At 38.4% G+C, this 17,803-nt stretch overlaps 1 pseudogene; it reads right to left on the bottom strand.

Moving 5' to 3' along the window:
- Positions 1-14,678: 14,678 nt before the first annotated feature.
- On the bottom strand, positions 14,679-16,076 carry LOC148772786 (uncharacterized; annotated as a pseudogene).
- Positions 16,077-17,803: the final 1,727 nt, after the last annotated feature.

The raw sequence follows: 17,803 nt of genomic DNA, 5'->3' as shown, positions 1-17,803 counted from the left end.
GCGTTCTTCGTCTGCCATTATATTATTTGCGCGTTTAAGTCTCTTAGCAACATGAAAAGTACGTTCGATTTCGAGATCAAACGATTCTTTGTCGAGATCGAGCCTCATGCGCATAAAATGGTACCTAAAATAAAAATAAAATAAAATAAAAATTAAATCGGTGAATCGTGAAAATTGTTTAAATTAAAAGCTAGAATAATAATATATAATTAAAATATTCCCGGCAACGACACCAAAAACTTGTTGGCGGTTATACCCTAGACGCAAGTGCACGTATTGTACAAATAATAAAGTGGATTTTTAAGTCCAAGTATCGATCCCAGAGAATATTTAATTACTTAATCCTAGACGATAAATTCTACCATTTGCTATCAAGCCCACCCTACACAGTCAACTTTAGAGAAAATTAACTAAATTAAACGAAACTAATTAAAGTAAATTAAACAATAAAAACAACGAAAGCAATTAACACAAAGATTAATCAGAGAAAAAAAGCCTATGATTTTATTTTTTCCCTTATGTGATTATTAATCCCCCAATTTCTTCAATGATGCAAGTAATTAACTCGGATTATTAACCTGTGATGTTAAATTAATCATACCCGCTTCCGCGTGTATTACGATTCTAGTACTCTAGATTCAACTATTGTATTGCTATGCAATTAATTCTAGAACACAACATTAATCACAAATCTCAATAATGGCTACCTAAGAGATTAACTATATTCCTACGTTAATACCACAAAGGCTCTTCTACCACAGTTCTAATTATTAACCCGATCTTCCGATTCATGCGATTAACAATGACATAAAAGCACATAAAGTGATCAAGTTCATGCACTTAATAAAATAAGTAGAATAAATAATCCGGAATTAAAACTTGCATAAAATCATGGAATTGGGTTCATAAATCCCACATATGGTTCTAAATAAAATTCTAGAAACTAAAGACTTAGCTACTTGTAGTTCTTATGATAAAGAAAATAAAATAAATAAATAAAATAAGAAAAACTATGCTTGAATCTTCGTTGATCTTCTTTGCTCTTGAATTTGCGTAAAAAAAATTGATCCCCAATTGTGTGCTTGACTTGGTGTTATATAGGTTGGAAAACTTGTAGAAGAAGGTAGTTTCCTTGTGCAATTAGAATTCCTTTACTGTACGGACGGCCGTCTGGATTTTCAGCTATAATTCCAGATGGCTGTCTCAATTCCAGAGACTTTACTCTTCAGCAGCTGAAATTCGGACGGTCGTCTGAGATTTAAGTGTATTTCTTAGACGGCCGTCTGGGCTCTTATTCTTCAGGTTCTTGACTTCTTCACTCTTCGCCCATATTTTCTCCAAATTTGCAGTTTTGACCCCCTATTTATCCAATTATTAAATTTGTACCTAGAACACAATAAATCAACATTTTAAGAACCAATTATCAATAAAACAAACCAAAAGCTCCAATTAAACGGTACGATTAAGTGTAAAAATATACACTTAACAGCTATCATCGGACTTCAATTCTACCAAAGTACAAATATCACTTCAAGTCCGAACCTATTTCCTAGTCCGAGTGAATATGGAGGCGATTCGGTGCCGGAGACCCAAAATTTACCTGAATCATCAAACACCAAAGTAAGGCCGATGGGGGCACAAAAAAGCTAAAAAAACAAAAAGATAAGGGCACTGTAAATGATGCCACGAGACAAGCTGATTCAATGGCAAAAGTAATTAGGGACTACCAAGAAAAAATTGAGATTAAAATAGATTTCAAAATTATGATGACGATCAGGTCCTCAATTGAAACTTCGGACATGGTCTTTTGAACAACAAAATGCCATTATTGCAAAAAGATCATCTCGTTCACTGAATTTTGACGATGATGTCTATCACCCCGAAATGCCTCCATGTGATTAAGTATCTTGATATTATTTTAATGGTTTATGTTTCAGATTATCGTTGATTATCTTAAATGTCGTTATTTTAATTGTTAATTTGAATTTTTAGTAATGTCTAATAAGTTATTAATATTAATGTTAAATTTTTATATAATTTCAAATATTGAGTTTATAGACAATAAAAAACGAGGATTAATATGCAAAATATCCCTTAAAATACAAGTAACGAAAAAAAAAAATGAATAACCATCTTACAACATGATTACAACGATAAAAATTAAACATTCAAATTTCCATCTCGATACTCTTTCCAGACATGCTCGACGAGATCATTTCGGAGCATAAAATAGCGAGTTGTATATGTAAGTCCAGCACGGTTGCTTAAATATTCTACAATCGTTATCGGGTCTCAATCAACAGGTTGCTGCTCCACGTGCTCGACAAAATCATCACCTTCTTGATTGCGCTTGTCTTCCACGATCATATTATGAAGAATTATACAACATTTCACCAATTTGTGCATTGTGCCATAATCGACCAGGTCCTGTAATAAACTCAACTCGAGATTGGAGAAAGCCAAAGTTCTTTCAACATCGTTTCGATATGCCTCTTGCAAACTCGTAAATAATTTTTTATCGCGTCCTTGTGGATCGGGAATTGCTTGAACAATAGTTGACCAACGTGGATATATACCATCTGGTAGATAATATCATTGCTTGTATATACTCTACCATTTATAGTAAATCGAATATTTGTGGCTAGACCTTCGACAACATCATTGAAAATCGTTGAGCTATATAATACATTAAGATCATTATAAGCACCTGGTGGACCAAAGTATGAATGCCAAATCCAAGTATCATATGATGCTACAGCTTCAAGTATTATTGTATGTTTGCCATGGCGCCCAGAATATGTACCAACCCAAGTGGTGGGATAATTTTTTCCATTCCCAATGCATACATTCCACACTTCCTAGCATTCCAGGAAATCCCCGTTGCTCTGCTTTTCTAAGTGGTGTAACCATGTCTGCATTGTTAAGTCATCGAAGATGCTCCTCACCATACAGTGCATTGACAACACGACAAAAATGCTTCAAAGCATCTGAATATGTGGTCGCTGCTATTTTTAGATACTCGTTAGTTGCATCTGCAGGATATCTGTAAGCGAGTATATGAAGTGTATCAGTCATCTTGACATGGGGTGAGAAACCTTGCTCTCTGGAGGCATCCAGCTTTTGCCTAAAGTAATCGTCAAAATGCACTATATCATTCATAATTCGTAAAAATAATTCACGCCTCATACGATTTCTAGATCGAAAATCTTCAGGAGGATATAAAGGATGATCTACAAAGTAATCGTTCATAAGTCGCTCATGCGCAGCTCTTCGATCCCTTCTTATGGAATTCCGGCGTGATGATGTTCATCCGTGTTGTGTTTTACACTTTCCCTGTGAACCCAACATGAGTGATTGGTATTCCACGTACTTCTTCGACATCATTGTGTGGCCTTGGTTGTCGTCGTCAGATGAGGAATTATCGCTTCCTTGTTGTGCCATTTTATTTTTATAAATATGTAGCTGGATTGTATATAGAATGTGAGGTGATTGTGTATAGAATGTGTGGTGATTGTGCAAGGGGTGAGGAGTAATATTATATAAGAAAATGAATAGATAATAGATAAGAATTGGATGGCGAAGATTGAACATGAAAATTCAATCTAATGAATTATAGTTGGATAAGATAATTAAAATCTGAATAGGATCATCAAGATGTGCATAAGATGATTAGCTAAAAATTTAACGGACGCGATCAATTGAAATCATATCTTATAGTTGTAGTTCAATATTTCAGATATTTTTAGAATTTTTCATGGAGGAGATGTGAATAAATAATTAGATAATAATTTAATGGACGAGATCAATTGAAATTATATCCAACGATTGTAGTTTAATATTTCATATCTTTTCAAAAACTTTCATTTTTTTAATCAAAATGCGGATTACAAATAATTAAGATTGTTCAAATAAAATTTATTTTTTTACAATCTCGTATATGAATAAAATTTGAGCCATAAACAAATTACTACATAAAATAATCCGGAACATGATTTAGAGACTCAAAATTATGATTTATGTGTCCGCAAACACCTAGTGAAGTCGAGGAGATGAAAAAGACACCCTATGCTTCTGCCATAGGAAGCATAATGTATGGCATGCTATGTACGAGACCCGATATTGCGTATGCTGTGAGTGTCACAAGCAGATATCAGTCTAACCCCAGCTCACTGGAAAACCGTGAAAGATATCCTCAAGTACTTACGAAGGACTAAGGATATACTTTTGGTTTATGGGGGTACTGAGTTGAAATTAGAGGGTTTTACCGACTCTAGTTTTCAATCGGATGTGGACGACTCAAAGTCGAATTCTGGATTTATATTCACGCTTAATGGTGGTGCCGTGTGCTGGAAGAGTTCCAAGAAAAGCACGACGGCCGATTCCACTACCGAAGCGGAATACATTGCAGCGTCCGAAGCTGCAAAAGAAGGGACTTGGATAAGGAAGTTCATCCAAGAGTTGGGTGTCGTTCCTAATGCTAGTGATCCAGTACCGTTGTACTGTGATCACACCGGAGCCGTGGCGCAAGCTAAGGAGCCACGATCTCATCAGAAGTCGAAACATATTCTGAGGAAGTATCATGTGATCCGAGAGATCATTGATAGAGGTGAAGTTAAAGTAGAACGAGTCACCTCGGAAGAGAACGTTGCAAACCCCTTCACGAAGCCTTTACCGAGATCGCTCCATGAGAAACATCGAGAGTCGATGGGATTGCGATTCATGGGTAGTTGGCTTTAGGTCAAGTGGGAGATTGTTAGAGTAGGTGACCAACAAGCCAACATGTGGCTGTGGTCTTTTCGTATTTATTATTGTAATAAACAAACCTTTATTCGTATTAATGATAAAAGACCTTGGCATTCTATATCTTTGTCCCTTTGTCACAAGCATAGATATAGTTCTTACAGTTATTACAAGTACTAGTAATTGATCGTTAGGATCGTGAGATATTTACTTAAGTATTATAACTGTTAAACGTGTTCCTAGTCGAAGGGTTACGCCACCAATGAGGATATCGACCTTTCCCATTAAGAGACTAGCACTTAGTGTATGTGTACTGCATCTCATCAGTAAACAGTATTGTGATATCGGCATGCATAAGTTGGTGCTCGTAAGTTGACGAGTTCACTGAACTCCCTCACCCTAAAAATCTCTAAATGGTTCCCAATAATCGAGTAGAGATATCTATGGTATAGTTGTACACCATTAGTCCTTATGACCTAGACATCACCGTGACTTTACTAGAGGACCAGCTGTATCGTGACCTGTCCCTGAGTTCCACCGAGAACCATCCCAAGGGCCAGTGTTCGTGCAGTCCGAAATCTAGTGGGAGGTCTGTGCATTGTAGTCGGGGATTCGATCGCTAGAATAGTCTTGGATGTCCTGTGTGTTCTGATAGTTGGTAATCATTCTAAGTCTCTGGCCAGAGCTGACTAAGTGATGATTAGAGAATTCGATTCTCTAAGTCATGCACGTAACGATTACAACACTGAGAACGATCGCACCGTCATTGAACAAATAAAGAGGTCTCGATGAACCAATGCCTCTAGTTCGATCGGGACATATGCATCGAAGGGACCGTACTGTACGTTAACTATATCTGAAGGTTCTTGCAAGCACTTCATTTGTATCTAGGGTATCATGACGCGTAGTTGCTAGACGCCAATCTTGATTCGTTGGGTGATTAAGGTGAAACGAGCTTCATCTTAATCGTAACTCTAAGGGACGAGTTTTGACCACAAAGGGTTGTGGGTCCACGGCTAGCTTACACTTGAAGCATTTGAGGGTCACACTGCTTGTGCACATGAGATCTTTGAATAAACGGTTAGAGATAAAATGGTTTATCTTTGCATGATTGGAAGTCAATATGATTGGGTCCAACATTCGTGATTTGGAATTATGAATTAGAATAAGAAAAGGAAAAGAATAGGCGACCATTGTAGTGGACTTTCTAAATTGGGAAGTTTCCAAATTTAGAAAGTGCACTGAATTAGGGTTTCCACTTTTGGAAAGTTGGAAATTGAGAGTTGGCACTCGTAATGACGAGGACATTATAATGATTCCGAAAATGTAATCGTTACAATTTTCCGATCATTGAAATGAGAGAGACGAGCAAGTAAAAGAACTAACGAACTTAAGCTGTTGGGCCCGGTCCAACTTAAGCCCGCTAGGGTTATATGCAAGACACTATAAATACTTTATTTATAGGTCTTGCTCACACACAACACAAAACCCTAACCATAGCCGCTCTCTCTCTCTCTCTCTCTCTCTCTCTCTCTCTCTCTCTCTCTCTCTCTCTCTCTCTCTCTCTCTCTCTCTCTCTCTCTCTCTCTCTCTCTCTCTCTCTCTCTCTCTCTCTCTCTCTCTCTCTCTCTCTCTCTCTCTCTCTCTCGTTCGGCCGTCTCCACTCGGCTACCGCGCCGTCGCCGGAAAATCACCGGAATCGGTCATCCATTGGCTGATCCCTTTCGGTACTCTTTTCCCTCTTTCTTTTCTTCCGTTATTTCTAACTATTACGTGTCTAGTGCCACGTGTTTAGTAGATCAAAGTATATGAGGTGAAATCCGAGAGGAGGAAGATCGAAGCTCGAAGAATCGAGGAGCAGCGCACGAGCCGAAGCCGCACGCATCCCCACGCGCCGCCCGGAGACCGCGTGTGAGTCACACGCGCCGCCGTGGCCCGTCTCGCAGCTGCTGCCGCTCCACCGCTGCTGCCCCGGATTGTACGGATTGGTTTCCGTAGCAATCTCGTCTTGCTTAGTGCGCCTACCTCACGCTTCAAGAGGTAAACTCGCGAATTCATTGTTCTTGATTTGTTTACGTTTAAATAAAATTTTCATGTTCGTTCTTGTATGATTTTATGTGATTACATGAAATCGTTTTATTTGTTGCGAGCATGTTATTTGATTCAAACGCGAGCATGCTAACTGATTTAAATTCTGTTGAATAATTAAGCATGTATGGTGTTTTTAATTTCGCTGGAAGCGCAAAGGTACGCAATTAATTGTTTTAATTATCGGGCATGTGTTTATGTGTTTTAAAGTTGTTTAAACCGCATAATTTTTTTTTTCCCGCTGCGTACACGTGCCCGTTACCCAACAGTGGTATCAGAGCTCGTTGCGCAATTAATTGCATTCGTTTTAATATGCTATGATTTTATGCATGTTCGATTTATTAAAGTAGCGATTGTTGTATTATGTAATTGGGAGTTTTCGTAAGTTTAAAATATTTTTGAAATATTGTTTAGAATTTTTCCACCTTTAAAATTGTTTAAAATTGGAAAAACGGATCTGAAATTATTTTTAAAACGTCGGTTTTTAATTATTCGGATCGAACCGGTCAAACCGGCCGGTTCGATGGTTGTGCACGATAAAGTTGACCGAATCCAAGTGGATTCGGGTCGGTCAGACCGGTTCTCGGTCCGACTGACCCGACTCACTGATTTGGGTCAACTGGACCGGGCAGAACCGGACCGCTTCTGTCCGAACCGGTCAGACCGGTTGGGCCGAACCGGTTCACTGAAAAAAAAAAATTTCAGATTTCTATAATTAAACTTAAAACAAATTGATTTTAATTTTTGGAAAATTATTTTCAATTAATCCCAATTAGATAATCGAGTCAACAATCATCTATTTTAGTAAATAGGTGTTAGATTAATTAAATTAATATAAATTGTTAAATTGATTTCGATTAATAGAACACAAATATAATATTGATTATAAGTTCAACTTAATTAGTAGTACCTCAACATTATATGAATGATTTATGCTAGTTGAGGTTCTATAATTATTTTGAAAACCCGATAATTAATTAATGTAATTAATTATGTAGTTAGGTCGTATGTTCCTCTTAGGACAATATGCGTTTCCATATACCTTTAGAGAACATAGATGTATGAATAACATAGACTAATCCGAACCTTCTGATGAGATAAAACTTTTTAATAAAAATCCCTCATTCTTAATCTAATTAAGAATCATTTCAAGCTATAAAGAAAAACCCAATCTGTTGAGTTATTTCTTTCCTTCTGCCAACGGTTGGATTATGTGTAACCCTTTACTGTAGTGCAGTAAGCCGTGTTAGCGGGGAGTGCTATGGTAGAGTAAGCTGTAATTCAATTGACATAGCGATGAAGGTAGCCATAGAAAAGGGTTATGTTGGATTAACGTGGTCGGCTAGATTAACTAGGGACTGCATTAGTTTGGCATAATCAAGTTCTATGAGCATCTTTGATTGGTAGGTCAGACTTGACACACGACGATTTTGATATTCACGAGATTAACTTAAGTCATTATCAAGTGTGAGGAAAATTAATTTAGGGTCATATTGTGGATATGATTGATTGTGATCTACCTTTGGGCAAATATAATCGGGCTAGATTAACTACGGGTTATATTTGTCTATTGGACCTAAAGCCCATTAAGAAAAATCAGTTTTCTCGTTTGTCTACTAGAGGGAAGTGGAACTCGATAAAATTAGTGGGAGAACAATTAAATAACATAAGGCCAAACATTTAATTGCAAACAATCATTTAACGCGAATCTCTAATAATCCTCTTCTCTATACCTCTCAGATAATCATGTCTAAGAATCCCATAATGTTAATCCTCGACAATAAACTCAATGGCCCAAATTACCTAGATTGGTTGCGTAGTCTTAAGCTTGTGCTAACCGTTGAAGGGCGTCTCTACGTTCTGAACGAGAGACTTCCCGCCACTATACCTGCCACAGCGACTGATGCTGAAAAGGAAACTTATGAAGCTTGGAAGAAAGATGACACTCATGCTAGGTGCTATATGATAGCCGCCATGGATCCGCACTTGCGAGGAAATATTAGTCTCACTTGCATGCTTTAGATATAAAAGCTCATCTCGATAGCATGTACAATGACAATATTAGGGCATCGAGGTACGCTGCTACAAAGGAGTTGATCACGGTGAGACTGCGCGAAGGGACTTCGGTCCACGAGCACTGTCTCAAAATGATAAATCTCCTTGAAAAGCTAGTGAATCTCGATGTCACCCTCCCCGCCGAGCTCTCGTTGGATTTGATCCTGTTGTCTCTTCCTAGTTCCTATGAATCGTTCACAGTGAACTTCAACATGAACAAACTAGATCCTCCCTTGGATGAGTTAATGAACATGTTGGTCAGTTTCGAGTTCACCATTAAGAAAGAGAAGTCTGTTCTCATTGCTGCTACTTCTGGAAAGAAGAGTTCTTCCCAAAAGAAGAGAAAAGAAAGAGTTCCCTTCCCAAACAGCAAGTTCGAAGTGGGTGAAGGTAGTGGGGGCCCCAAGGCAAAGGTCAGCAAACAAGTTGATGATGCTTGCCATCACTGTGGAAAGAAAGGACATTGGCGCCGCAACTGCAAGGCTTACCTAAAGCAGAAAAGTTCTGAAAAAGGTACGTATTTCATTGACGTAAATTTGTTTGTCAACTCTTCTTCTTGGGTATTGGATACGGGTTGTGGCTCACATTTGTGCAATGATTTGCAGCTAATGACAAGAAGTCGAAAGCTTAGAGCGGGTGAGACCTGCCTAAGGATGGGGAATGGAGCAAGAGCTGCTGCTGAAGCCATTGACACGATTTACTTAAATGTTTTGGATTCTAGTTTTCCTATTGTATTGAATGATTGTTTATTTGTTCCGTCGCTCATTAGAAACCTTATTTCTATTCATGTATTAGATATTGAAGGTTTTACTTTTGTTTTTGGAAATTCGATTTGCATTTTACAAAAGAATGAGAATTTGATTTGCAAAGGACGACTATTAAACAACTTGTGTATGAACTAAATCCAAATGAAATACCTATTAATGTTATATCAGCAAAACGTAAGGAGATAGATCAAAACCCCGCACAATTTTGGCACGCTAGATTAGGTCATGTCTCTTTAAGAAGGATGAACGATTTTGTTAGTGAAGGATTGTTCTCTTTAGAGGACGTGAAATCACTACAAACTTGTGAATCTTGTCTTAAAGGGAAAATGACCAAGTCCCCCTACAAAGGGAAAATAGAACGAGCCGAGGGTCTTTTGGATTTGATCCATATACACGTATGTGGTCCACTAAGTGTTAGTGCGAAGGGTGGATATAACTACTTCGCTACCTTTACCGATGATTATTCTAGGTACGGGTATGTGTACTTGATGAAGTACAAGTCCGAAACATTTGAAAGGTTCAAAGATTTTAGACACGAAGTAGAGAAGCAACTCGGACGAAGTATTAAGAAGCTGCGATCCGATCGTGGTGGAGAGTACTTGAGCATCGAGTTCATTGACTATCGAAAAGAGAATGGAATACAATCTCAATGGACTCCACCTGGAACTCCTCAACTTAATGGAGTCTCCGAACGTCGGAATCGAACTTTATTGAATATGGTTCGATCAATGATGGGGTTCACAAACTTACCGGCATACTTGTGGGGTCATGCACTTCGTACTGCCGCGTATTTGCTGAATAGAGTTAACACCAAAGCAGTTAAATCGACACCTTATGAACTTTGGCATTCCCGGAAACCCAACTACAAACATATTAGGATATGGGGTTGTCCCGCTTATGTGAAGCAATTAGTGGGAGATAAGTTGGATAGTAAATCCGGCTTGTGCTATTTTGCGGGGTATCCCGAAGACTCGATGGGATACGAGTTCTATTATGTCAAGGAATTAAGCAAAGAAGTTTGTTTCGAGAAATGCCACCTTTTTGGAAAGGGAGTTTCTATCCGATAGAAAAGGCAACATGATAGAACTTGAAGTAGTTCAAGAACCACAAAGTGAAGTTCAAGCGCAAGAACAAGTAATCGAACCAATACAACAATCCACTAATATACCTCCTGAACCTACGGTACGTAGATCCGAAAGAGTTCGGAAAATGCCGGATAGGTTATTCCTCCTCGAGAATGATGAAGATCATGTTGATCTTGGACAAGATCCAAGAACATAGAATGAGGCCGTATCAGATGCGGACATGGGACATTGGCTAACTGCCATGAAATCCGAGATGGACTCCATGTACTCCAACAAGGTGTGGACCTTGGTAGATCCACCGAAAGGAATTGTTCCTATAGGCTACAAGTGGATCTATAAGAAGAAAATTGGAGTGGATGGAAATGTATCGACCTATAAAGCTAGATTAGTAGCGAAAGGATACACTCAAAGGCAAGGTGTTGACTTTGAGGAAACCTTTTCGCCAGTCGCGATGCTGAAGTCCATTAGGATTTTGCTGGCCATAGCTGCGTGGTACGACTAAGCGATATGGCAAATGGATGTGAAGATCGCCTTCCTTAATGGAGATATTGAGGAAGAAATTTACATGGCGCAGCCGGAAGTCTTCATATCTTCTGGAAGTGAGCAAAAGGTTTGCAAGCTCCAGCGATCCATTTATGGATTGAAACAAGCATCCCGTAGTTGGAACATTAGGTTCGACTCAACTATCAAAGAGTTTGATTTTGAGAAGAATCCGGAGGAACCTTGTGTATACAAGAAGGTTAGTGGGAGGGCAGTGATATTTTTAGTGTTTGACGTTGATGACATTCTACTCATTGGGAATGACGTAGGAATGCTGCAACAAACGAAAGCATGGTTTTACACACGTTTCTCAATGAAGGATTTGGGGGAAGCATCTTAAGATATTAAGAATACGCATCTATAGAAATAGAGCAAGAAAGATGCTTGGCTTATCCCAAAGCCTGTACATAGACACCGTTATGAAACGGTTTAGCATGGAAGAATCAAAGAAAGGATTCTTGCCAATGTCCCATGGGGTTCGTCTCTTGAAATCTATGTGTCCGCAAACACCTAGTGAAGTCGAGGAGATGAAAAGGACGCCCTATGCTTCTGCCATAGGAAGCATAATGTATGGCATGCTATGTACGAGACCCGATATTGCGTATGATGTGAGTGTCACAAGCAGATATCAGTCAAACCCCGGCCCAGCTCACTGGAAAGCCGTGAAAGATATCCTCAAGTACTTACGAAGGACTAAGGATATATTTTTGGTTTATGGGGGTACCGAGTTTAAATTAGAGGGTTTTACCGACTCTAGTTTTCAATCGGATGTGGACGACTCAAAGTCGAATTCTGGATTAATATTCACGCTTAATGGTGGTGCCGTGTGCTGAAAGAGTTCCAAGCAAAGCACGACGGCCGATTCCACTACCGAAGCGGAATACATTGCAGCGTCCGAAGCTGCAAAAGAAGGGACTTGGATAAGGAAGTTCATCCAAAGAGTTGGGTGTCGTTCCTAATGCTAGTGATCCAGTACCGTTGTACTGTGATAACCTCGGAGCCGTGGCGCAAGCTAAGGAGCCACGATCTCATCAGAAGTCGAAGCATATTCTGAGGAAGTATCATGTGATCCGAGAGATCATTGATAGAGGTGAAGTTAAAGTAGAACGAGTCACCTCGGAAGAGAACGTTGCAGACCCCTTCACGAAGCCTTTACCGAGATCGCTCCATGAGAAACATCGAGAGTCGATGGGATTGCGATTCATGGGTAGTTGGCTTTAGGTCAAGTGGGAGATTGTTAGAGTAGGTGACCAACAAGCCAACATGTGGCTGTGGTCTTTTTGTATTTATTATTGTAATAAACAAACCTTTATTCGTATTAATGATAAAAGACCTTGGCATTCTATATCTTTGTCCCTTTGTCACAAGCATAGATATAGTCCTTACAGTTATTACAAGTACTAGTAATTGATCGTTAGGATCGTGAGATATTTACTTAAGTATTATAACTGTTAAACGCGTTCCTAGTCGAAGGTTTACGCCACCAATGAGGATATCGGCCTTTCCCATTAAGAGACTAGCACTTAGTGTATGTGTACTGCATCTCATCAGTAAACGGTATTGTGATATCGGCATGCATAAGTTGGTCTCGTAAGTTGACGAGTTCACTGAACTCCCTCACCCTAGAAATCTCGAAGGGGTTCCCAATAATCGAGTAGAGATATCTATGGTATAGTTGTACACCATTAGTCCTTATGACCTAGACATCACCGTGACTTCACTAGAGGACCAGCTGTATCGTAACCTGTCCCTGAGTTCCACCGAGGACCATCCCAAGGGCCAGTGTTCGTGCAGCCCGAAATCTAGTGGGAGGTCTGCGCATTGTAGTCGGGGATTCGATCGCTAGAATAGTCTTGGATGTCCTGTGTGTTCTGATAGTTGGTAATCATTCTAAGTCTCTGGCCAGAACGATCGATTACAAAACTTAGAACGATCGCACCATCATTGAACAAATAAAGAGGTCTCGACGAACCAATGCCTCTAGTTCAATCGAGACATATGAATCGAAGGGACCGTACTGTACGTTAACTATATCTGAAGGTTCTTGCAAGCACTTCATTTGTATCTAGGGTATCATGACGCGTAGTTGCTAGACGCCAATCTTGATTCGTTGGGTGATTAACGTGAAATGAGATTCATCTTAATCGTAACTCTAAGGGACGAGTTTTGACCACAAAGGGTTGTGGGCCCACAGCTAGCTTACACTTGAACCATTTGAGGGTCACACTGGTCGTGCACATGAGATCTTTGAATAAACGGTTAGAGATAAAATGGCTTATCTTTGCAGGATTGGAAGTCAATATGATTGGCTCCAACATTCGTGATTTAGAATTATGAATGAGAATAAGAAAAGGAAAATAATAGGCGAACATTGTAGTGGACTTTCTAAGTCGGGAAGTTTCCAAATTTAGAAAGTGCACTGAATTAGGGTTTCCACTTTTGGAAAGTTGGAAATTGAGAGTTGGCACTCGTAATGACGAGGACGTTATAATGATTCCGAAAATGTAATCGTTACAATTTTCCGATCATTGAATTGAGAGACATGAGCAAGTAAAAGAACTAACGAACTTAAGTTGTTGGGCCCGGTCCAACTTAAGCCCGCTAGGGTTATATGCAAGACACTATAAATACTTTATTTATAGGTCTTGCACACACACAACACAAAACCCTAACCCTAGCCGCTCTCTCTCTTTCTCTCTCTCTCGTTCGGCCGTCTCCACTCGGCCACCGCGCCGTCGCCGGAAAATTGCCGGAATCGGCCCTCTATTGGTCGATCCCTTTCGGTACTCTTTTCCCTCTTTCTTTTCTTCCGTTATTTCTAACTATTACGTGTCTAGTGCCACTTGTTTAGTAGATCGAAGTATACACGGTGAAATCCGAGAGGAGGAAGATCGAAGATCGAAGAATCGAGGAGCAGCGCACGAGCCGAAGCCGCACGCATCCCCACGCGCCGCCCGAAAACCGCGCGCGAGTCACACGCGCCGCCGTGGCCCGTCTCGCCGCTGCTGCTGCTCCACCGCTGCTGCCCCGGATTGTACGGATTGGTTTCCGTAGCAATCTCGTCTTGCTTAGTGCGCCTACCTCACACTTCAAGAGGTAAACTCACGAATTCATTGTTCTTGATTTGTTTACGTTTAAATAAAATGTTCATGTTCGTTCTTGTATGATTTTATGTGATTACATGAAATCGTTTTATTTGTTGCAAGCATGTTATTTGATTTAAACGCGAGCATGCTAATTGATTTAAATTCGGTTGAATAATTAAGCATGTATGTTGTTTTTAATTTCGCTGGAAGCGCAAAGGTACGCAATTAATTGTTTTAATTACCGGGCATGTGTTTATGTGTTTTAAAGTTGTTTAAACCGCATAAATTTTTTGTTTTCCGCTGCCTACACGTGCTTGTTACCCAACAATAAATATTGTTGCAAATCTTGTAATTCCTGGTCTTAACAACTCTCTTTCTTTTGTGAACGATTTCATAAGATTCACTACTTTATCACTGTTGTAAATAAAACTTGTAATTTTCTTTGCCTTTTCTATGCATTTATGAATTTTGGACATTTTACCGATATCTTCCAACATTAAATCGATGCAATGTGCTGCGCAAGGCGACCAAAATATATGCGGCCTTTCCAACATCAACCTTGTCCCAGCAACTTTGTTAGAAGCTTCACTATCTGTAAGAACTTGTACAATATTTTTCTCCCCTATCTCATCGATAACTTTATTGATAAGAGATAAAATAAAATCTGCGTTCTTTATTTTACCAGTACAATCCACAGAAGTATGATATATCATTGATCGATCACAATATATCATAAAATTAATGATCGGATGCTTATTTTTAGTACTTCACCCATCACACATGATTGTACAACCATATTCGGGCCATTTTGTTTTTAAAGTGGATATATACCCGTCAATTTCAAGAATTCATCATCTAGATAAGTACTACCAATTTGACGGCCAGAAGGACCCGTAATTCCAGGTCCAGCCTCAGAAATAGTTTGTATCATCGATTGATAATAGGGACCACTATCAGCAGCGTGAAATGGAATAGCATTAAATAAAAACCATTTTGAAACGGCCTTACCAACTGCTTTGATTTTGTGAGGAGCGAACCACTGTTTGGGACTTTTTTGCTTTGTTGGAAACATTAGAGGATCAACCTCGTGTGAAGACTTTGTGGATCCTTCTCTAACGCTGAAGGTATGGAATATTCCTCGTTTCCCACCTGATGTTTGACCTCGAGACGAAGTACCACCGGCATGCCCTACAATTAAATAAAACAAATTAATTAACATGTCGTTTAAATATAACAATTGAGTAGGATATAAAAGTTCATATACCGTCATCATATCGCCTACGCTCTTCTTCGTCGAAAGCTTGCTTTCGACTTTCCCTCATCGCATTCCGCAATTGGTTTTTCTCCATTTCGGATAAGTGCTCTCTATTTGCGTATTGGGAACCTTTTTTATCATCATCCCCGCTGCTACTTTCGGAACTAACATCATGAATGTCCCTACTCTCTTCACGAATGGACATTATAGCTGTTTCTTTTCGTTTTTTCATCTTTGCCCTAACAGCTTTGGAATCGTGAAGATGTTTTCGCAACATTATCGAAATTTCTTTAGGAGCCTTTCTACATGCCTCTACTTCTCCAGACACGTGGGCGATATGTTGTTTCAATCTTGTTATCCCATCTGTAGTTACTACATGACATAATTTATATTTGATTTTTTTTCGATTGTCACCAACCATGTCGCCGAATTCCCAACCGATATCGGGTTTTGGACCCATTCTACATGATTGTAGAAAAAGAGAGTGCAATTAGAGCTCAATACTAATTTTTGTATTGCTTAAAAATACGAATTATAAACTACAAAAATAAGTCAAAATTTATGAATATAACTAATAAATTATAAACTACAAACTTTTAGCAACATACGAATTATAAATTACAAAACTATAAACATATCAAATTGTACCTTATAATAAGAGAAGATTCGATGGTAGTTGAACACTTCTTTTTCTTATACTATCAATGAACCGAGGTTAAGACAAAATAAAAGAAGAATTGTTATAATTGAACTGAGAAAGAATTTGCAAATGTTTATGTTTACTGAATATGTAATGATATTCAAACTTGCAGCACACAACATTCTATTTATAGGCGAAAAATGTATGAGCACTGAGCAGTATGTATGTTGCCGTACCGTCGCCCATACATTCATTACAGTATGAATAATGAGTTGGCATAAGTTTGACAAAAGTATTGCATGGGTTTTCTTATATTTTATTATTTAATACTTTTTTTCAATTCATTATATTTGATACTTCACAGAACTTCAGTGCATGGCATGGGCTTCTTTCATATTTTATTATTGATTTATTTTTTCAAAACATTTCAACATATGCTTTGTTATATTTTATTTTTTTAATTTTTATTTCAATTCTTTTATTCAATTCTTTTCTTTTTTTAATAAAAAACTTATATATACACACAAATTAGATTTAAAAAAAATTAAAAACAAAAATAAAAACACATACCTATATTTATCTGTAGTAAAACATATTATGTGATGAATTAATTTAAAATTAAAATGATTATATTTAAGTAATAGAATATTGAAAACAAAAAAAGTTAAATAAAATTTTAATATTATATATATTAGAATTTTATATATTTATTTATTATTTCTATTTTGATATTTATTTTCTATTTTTTAAGAATCATAGTCTTCAACTTTATTTGTTATTTTCTGTATTAAAAAAATATATGTATGATTGCTATTTTCCCATCCTTAAATACATAAATTATAGTCATGTTTTAGTTATTGTTACTTTCTCCTATTAATAGGAAATTAGAGGGATTAGAGGGATTAGTGGGGTCTTTTTTTTTTTAATTTAAAATAATTTACACTCTTCTTTTACCAATTATCCGTTCCCAATTTTCTTTTTTCTATTTTTTTTCAGTTTTTCATCCGTCAAGGGTACCGTTCTTCCCAATTATTATTTTTTTTATTATTATTTTTCCATTCCGGAGCCGTTCCGGTGCCGTTTCCCGGCTAAGTCTCGGCCGTAACGGTGGTCCGCCGCGTCGTAGAGGAGAGAACAGTTTTGTTAGGGATTCCGGAACGGGGGGGACCGTTCCCGTTCCGGGACGGCCGTTCCAGCCGTTCCGGCGAACCCAGAGAGAGAGAGAGAGAGAGAGAGAGAGAGAGAGAGAGAGAGAGAGAGAGAGAGAGAGAGAGAGAAGGTGATTTTAGTTTGCCTCTCCTAATTTGTAGCTAGATTTATGTGGGAAAAGTTTTGAAACGTCATGTAAAAAGGGACAAATAGAGTATATTATTAGGATTTTTTTATAAGATATAAAAACCTTCGAAGAAGCAATTCTGAAAATCGACAAACAGAAAAGCAAAATAAAAAATAAGACATGAAGAAGTCGTTGTGGCAACTCCGATAGAAGAAGAAGTCGCCTTCACGGGTGGAGACTCCATTTGGAGTCGCCATTGGGACTGGCGATA

The sequence above is a fragment of the Erythranthe guttata genome, chromosome 1 (assembly GCF_056151865.1).
Source record: "Erythranthe guttata isolate IM_541 chromosome 1, IM_541, whole genome shotgun sequence".
NCBI classification, from domain to species: Eukaryota; Viridiplantae; Streptophyta; class Magnoliopsida; order Lamiales; family Phrymaceae; genus Erythranthe; species Erythranthe guttata.
This window is presented reverse-complemented; position numbering and strand designations above follow the sequence as displayed.